Raw genomic sequence first — 7362 nt, forward strand, 5'->3', positions numbered from 1 at the left:
GGAAGAATAACTAGAGCTATTACAAATGAACTGAACCCTATACCCATTTTTACTAACAATTATGGTTTAAGATATTTTTTCTGTACATACATCTGAAATTATAGATCCTTTTTACAATTTAAACATTTACACAAATATTTCCTTCTTCTGAATCAAAATTGTAAACACTAACATCTCAATAGTTGACCTTATTGTTCTCTCTGAATTCTATCAACTTGTTTATATACATGTCAAATTTGTTTACACTTGTTGTTCTGCATTTAATGTTGTATTCTTTTATTGAGAATCCGTTCTTAAAAATAAGTATGTTTTAGCCAATATATGAAGAATATTCTTTGTCTAACTTGTTCACTTTTATTATCTGCTTGTACTGTTTAATATTTTTATTGTAATTGTCCTCACTGTGGCACAGCAGGAAAGCTGCTGGAAAACGATTTCTAAACTGAGTCAGGCCCACAGCTGGTAAAGTTTTACATTGCTCTGCTGTTTTTTCCTGCTAAAAGAAAAGAAAAAAAAAAGAAAAGAGATTGCACCTGTTTATGGTGTGGCCTCATCCAGTCAGGTTTCCCCTTCAGGCTTGTGTTTCTGCCAAGAGGGAAAAAAACTAAGTAAAGAGGTTTTTTTTGGCAAGTTAGAGCAGAAATTAAAAGCTGAGGACCATTTGTTAGCCCTTGTTGAGCTAGCAGTGTATGTCCTGTCCTTGATGTGTGATCAAATTTTCCACCGAGTTTTGAATGAGATATAAGGTGTGCAATGTATTCTGGCAGAGGGTTGGGATCTGTAGTCTTTCTCCTGTGACATGAACACATCTGTGGAGGCAGGGGTGAGATGATTGTGTTGCATGTGGTTGACTCTGTATGCTGTTGTGTTGTGGTTGTTCCTGGATGACGCTCAGGAACATGTAGCAGGTCCCACAGCTGTGTAGCTGGAGAGAGTTGGAGTCTCATGGAGCCACAACAACACAATATTATTTACTACAGATAAAAGCAGTCATTTGATTGTTTCATGATTTTGGTTTAACACTGTATACAAATCACTGCACCTGAAGGAATCACTGTACATGAATACCAAAATCCATTTGTATCTTAATTTATATAAGACACAGAAAATGTACTGATTTTCATAAAAATACATGGGCCACATTGTAATAACTCCATAGTGACAGGCAGGTGGAGGTATGTCATGCTCAGGTGAAGCAGCAACCAAATGTTAACCAGGCGTAATGATGTCTTATTTGGGTAAAATCCCCCAGCTGTTTTTTTCAATGTGAACCATTAACAAGAGTTCAGTGTCAATGATGAGCCTGCAGAGAGGAGTTCCCAGCTAGTGTGAAGATAAGGTGAAACACACAGTATCTGGCCTAAATGTGTTCTGCCATGACATATCTTACAGTTTTGAATGATTGTGTGCTGTGTGTGCTGTGTGTTTTGGGAGGTTTTTCACAAATGTCATTTTTGAAAACATAATGTTTTATAAATATATATATGTATATGTATATGTATGTATATATATATATATATATATATATATATATATATATATATATATATATAATATAAATCTTAAAAGAGTACTCCACTGATGTAACATTGTGGGACTCATGACGGACATTGACTTTATGATTCCACAAATTCTTACTTGTCAAAACCTGCGGCCTACATTACCCTCAATGCAAATAACCCAATTCACTAAACTGTACAGATTGGAGTGTGTTATGCTAGGAGCAGCCCATGAAGCTTGGCACTGCTAGCCTCCAGCCTCCAGTGGTCCATATAAACATTTGGTGCTCATTCTGCATACAAATGCTGAGCTCTGCATCCGTGCTGCTATACCACTGCCTGCTCTCCACCTCTCCAACCTCCTCAGGTGTTTGCATTTAGTTATATACAAGTTTTGAATGTTTCTTTTAATATTTGTTCATGTTCATCATATGTTGTCTATCTCAAGCTCTGATTAGCAAATGTTAGCATATATACCTAGGACGAAAGTGGGAGAACCACAAAACGGAACCAGCTGAAGTCGTCATATCAAGCCTCCAGCAGAATAATTGTACAATCAGTGACATTTTCAACAATGAATACAGTAAGGAACTCACTAATGAACACTTACAACAGTATCTCCACCTGGGCATCACAATCAAAAAACTCTGGACAGAAAACCAATGCATTTCCACATTCACTGTAGGTACTGGAGAAATACAACTTACTGAGCTTTGAGAATTTTAGATTATTCTCAAATTTGTGCCCAGTTTATAAAATTTAAAATGGTTTGGCCTCTCCTCCACTATGTGACTTTGTGTATACTCGCTCAGAAAGTTCTATTAGATCCTCCAGAATATCCTCTATACAAGATTGTACCGTACCATTTTATCACACTGCATTGGGGCAGTCAGCTTTCTCTGTGAAAGCCACAACTCAGTGGAATGTCCTACCTGATGATATGAAGAGCTGCAGTTCCATCAGTATGTTCAAAACCAAATCAAAAAATCTGCTAAAAACTATTCAGCTCTGTAACCACTGAATCTAAATTTCATCTCATGGTCTTCTCATGGACGCAAATAATCTTGCTTTTAATTTGAAAAGCTTACATTAGTCATTTCTAGTTGACATTGTGAGTGTATATGATATGCTATTATGTGTAGCTTTGTATTTTGTATTACATATCTTGTGTGTTTTTTGCTTTGCACTGTTTGTTATTGTGCTGTTATATGTTTTAATTGTGACCTGCTTAGGGGACTGCAGGTGAAAATTAGCTATGAGCTAACTCTGGTGAAGTACATCAAATGGTAACATTTATGTTTAACATGGTCCCAATGAATCAATACAACAAGGTTGCCCAGGTTTAAGGTCTAGGTTACACAGTGAAGGAGTCACTTCACCCATTAATACAGACATGTCGTCCATGTACAGAGTCCTGGAGTTTTTGGAACTTAAATATCATCATGTAACGCATCCTTACTGGATATGTGGTGTGTTGGAAATTTGTTTGTGTACCCTTATTGTAGACTCCTGTAGATCATGTTTCTCAATATCAACAATCTCATGTGCAAACCAACAATGAATTGATCTACATTGTGTTTGTATCCAAACCCCGATATATCTTATTCCTCTGTGTTTTTTTCAAGATTTACATCTTCAGTTGGAACCACTGGGTTTGGGACTTAAAGCCACAGACAGAGTAGGGAAGTAAGAAAGTATTGAGAAACAGACTAACACATTATTGGCTTTGGTCTTTCGTGAGATTCACTTACTTTAAGAAAAAAATAGAACAAGAGGTAAACTTTCTGACCCCATAACATTTTCCAAAAGTTGGATTTGTTTTTTTGGAAATAAGTAGCTCTGTGTGACAACAATCATAGATCTGTTATAGTAAAATGACATAAACTGGAAGAAGAAGATGAAATAATGAATAAATTACAAATCTTGATGCCAAACTAGTCAAAACTGGAAAAGAAACCACATGCTTAATCATCACTCCACCCTTTGTTGTACTTCCAGAGTCTGACACCATTTTCTGTATCAACATTGAACACAGAGACAGTAGGCTATAAAAATACATGAGAAACTGACTCAACTTAGTGAAAAAGATTTTTCTTTTTAAATATTTAAAAATATTTAAAAGATTTTAAGTTGTAGTGACCATGCACTAACTGCAGGTGTTTCCCATCACAATGTGCACACATGGATACCATGGAAATATCATTTAGCCTTGCAAAATCTTGTTCATCAATCAAACAATGCAACGTTTTGCAGCCCTGACAATGATCTAAGTTCAGTAATTCTGCCCCACAGTATAATTTAACAGAAATGTGGACTTGAGTCGAGTGGTGATTTCACACTCTTTCTTGAACCCAGAATGCTGCACACAACTACACTTCGCTGTCACACCGTTCAGATCAATCAATCAATCATAACACGAAGCACGCACACTAAACGTAAACACAGAACTACCAATCAGTTTTGTTGATCAACAAATCCAATCAAATTTTAGGTTTCATTGGAAGTTTTATTGGAATTGTTTGATAGTTTTAATGTTGACACGATAGAGAAAGGCAGTGTTACCCTGTGCTATTCAACTCAAATGAAAAGCAGTCAGAAAAACAAAACAATATGGAGCCACCGATCACTTTTATTTCTGAGCACTGAGACTGTGGTTTGATAGAAATAGACTACAGCCATCCATGACATGTAAAATAATAGCCCTCCATAGCTTTAGCATTGCTTTCCATCATTGGATTCATGATGGACATTTTTACACAAAAAAATGAATTAAATTGATGCTGCAGAACCTGAGAAATTGTCCATTTTCCATGCTTCCTTGTCAAACCTGGCGCCTACGTTACCTACAACTCAACCTCTTACAGTTTAGTCGGAGATGTGTGTATTATGCTAGTAGCAGCTAATGCAGCCTGGAGATGCTGCCTCCAGCAGAGATGAGGAGTTACAGTCTGATAAACTCACTGCTTTCTAACTCCACACCCCCAGATTTTTTTATTTTTCAGACTTGTACTCTTCAGTCCCAACCCATGCTGATTCAAGTGACATCACTTAAGACAATTTATCACAATTCACATGGCTCCTCTGGAGACACAAAAGGCTTTATACTACTTTTTACACAAATAACACCTGGAAACACACGCTGATGTTGAAAATCAATGGAATTCTCCTCCCACAGGTGGGCCTCAGAGCGTCATTTTGTGGGCCACGGAGGCAGTGGTACTACCAAATGGTTAAAATTATTTTTTTCTAATAATTTACAAAGTTTACAAAGCTAGTCATTTTTATATCTAAATAAATAAAAACATCAAATTAAAATGCATAATTCAAACAACCAGTTACATTTTAATATCACAATGCCAATCACGACACATCATTAGGTAGAGGCAAACTTGTTTTGCCACTGTTAGCCAGCTAGCTTTCTCTGTGGATTCTGCTTCAGAAGACATGGCTGTATCCACTGTGTTGGAAAATGAACCGATAGAACTATCAGCAAACAGCAGCCTGACCTTACTTCATTCTTGATACTGGCTGCCAATTGTGACACAAAGTGTCACAATGGAAAATCAAAGGCAAGGAACAAACTGAAAGCAACTTGGATGCTACTCTGCATGTCAGCTTCTCACCCATCCCACCATGACTTGATCTAATTTTTCCCAGAAGCAAGCCCAGGTGTCTCACAGAGGACCAAAAAGAGGGACTTCTGCGGTGGAGGGAAGTTTCTCCAGGAGTTGCTGCCACAGAGAACCAAAAAGAGGCCCTTCTGGAGGAGAGGGAGGCCTTTCCTCTGTGGCAGCAACTGGAGAAACCTCCCTCCCCCCAGAAGTCCCTCTTTTTGGTCCTCTGTGGCAGAAGCCTCCCTCTCCTCCAGAAGTTCCTTTTTTTTGGTCGTCTGTGGCAGAAACCTCCGAAGAAGCCTCCCTCTCCTCCAGAGGTGCCTCTTTTTGGTCCTCTGTAGCAGAAACCTTTGAAGAAGCCTCCCTCCCCACCAGAGGGACTTCTGGGGTGGAGGAAAGTTTCTGCAGGAGTTGCTGCCAGAGAACCAAAAAGAGGCCCTTCTGGAGGAGATGGAGGCTTCTGCCACAGAAGACCAAAAAAAGGTACTTCTGGGGGGGAGGGAGGCTTCTTCAAAGGTTTCTGCTACAGAAGACTAAAAAAATGGACTTCTAGGGGGGAGGGAAGTTTCTCCAGGAGTTGCTGCCACAGAGGACCAAAAAGAGGCCCTTCTAAGAGAGGGAGGCTTCTGCCACAAAAGACCAAAAAGAGGGACCTTTGGGGGTGGAGGGAAGTTTCTGCAGGAGTTGCTGCCACAGAGAACCAAAAAGAGGCCCTTCTGGAAAAGAGGGAGGCCTCTGCCACAGAGAACCAAAAAGAGGCCCTTCTGGAGAAGAGGGAGGCCTCTGCCACAGAAGACCAAAAAGAGGTACTTCTAAAGGGGAAGGGAGGCTTCTTCAAAGGTTTCTGCTACAGAAGACAAAAAAAGGGACTTCTGGGGTGGAGGGAAGTTTCTGCAGGAGTTGCTGCCACAGAGAACCAAAAAGAGGCCCTTCTGGAGAAGAGGGAGGCCTCTGCCACAGAAGACCAAAAAGAGGTACTTCTAAAGGGGAAGGGAGGCTTCTTCAAAGGTTTCTGCTACAGAAGACTAAAAAAAGGGACTTCTGGGGGGGAGGGAGGCTTCTTCTGAGGTTTCTGCCACAGACAACCAAAAAGGGGGACTTCTGGTGGGGAGGCAGGCTTTTTCAATGATTTCTGCTACAGAAGACCAAAAAAAGGGACTTCTGGGGGGAGGGAGGTTTCTCCAGGACTTGCTGCCACAGAGGACCAAAGGCACTTCTGGAGGAGAGGGAGGCATCTGCCACAGAGGTTCTCTGTGGCAGCGAATGGAGAAACCTCCCTCCCCCCAGAAGTCCCTCTTTTTGGTCCTCTGTGGCAGAAGCCTCCCTCTCCTCCAGAAGTGCCTTTTTTTGGTCTTCTGTAGCAGAAACCTTTGAAGAAGCCTCCCTCCCCACCAGAAGTCCCTCTTTGTGGTCGTCTGTGGCAGAAACCTCCGAGGAAGCCTCCCTCTCCTCCAGAGGGACTTCTGGGGTGGAGGGAAGTTTCTGCAGGAGTTGCTGCCAGAGAACCAAAAAGAGGCCCTTCTGGAGGAGAGGGAGGCCTCTGCCACAGAAGACCAAAAAGAGGTACTTCTCGGGGGGAGGGAGGCTTCTTCAAAGGCTTCTGCTGCAGACTAAAAAAAGGGGACTTCTAGGGGGGAGGGAAGTTTCTCCAGGAGTTGCTGCCACAGAGGACCAAAAAGAGGCCCTTCTGGAGGAGAGGGAGGCCTCTGCCACAGAAGACCAAAAAGAGGTACTTCTGGAGGGAGGGAGGTTTCTTCAAAGGTTTCTGCTACAGAAGACCAAAATAAGGGACTTCTGGGGGGAGGGAGGTTTCTGCAGGAGTTGCTGCCACAGAGGACCAAAAACAGGCACTTCTGGAGGAGAGGGAGGCTTCTGCCACAGAGGACCAAAAAGAGGGACTTCTGGGGTGGAGGGAAGTTTCTCCAGGATTTGCTGCCACAGAGAACCAAAAAGAGGCCCTTCTGGAGGAGAGGAAGGCCTCTCCTGTGGCAGCAACTGGAGAAACCTCCTTCCCCCCAGAAGTCCCTCTTTTTGGTTGTCTGGCAGAAACCTCCGAAGACGCCTCCCTCTCCTCCAGAGGTGCCTCTTTTTGGTCCTCTGTGGCAGCAACTCCTGGAGAACCTTCCCTCCCCCCCAGAAGTCCCTTTTTTTAGTCTTCTGTAGCAGAAACCTTTGAGAAGCCTCCCTCCCCCCCCAGAAGTACCTTTTTTTGGTCTTCTGTAGCAGAAACCTTTGAAGAAGCCTCCCTC

This window comes from Thunnus thynnus, chromosome 12 (assembly GCF_963924715.1).
Source record: "Thunnus thynnus chromosome 12, fThuThy2.1, whole genome shotgun sequence".
In the NCBI taxonomy this organism is placed as follows: Eukaryota; Metazoa; Chordata; class Actinopteri; order Scombriformes; family Scombridae; genus Thunnus; species Thunnus thynnus.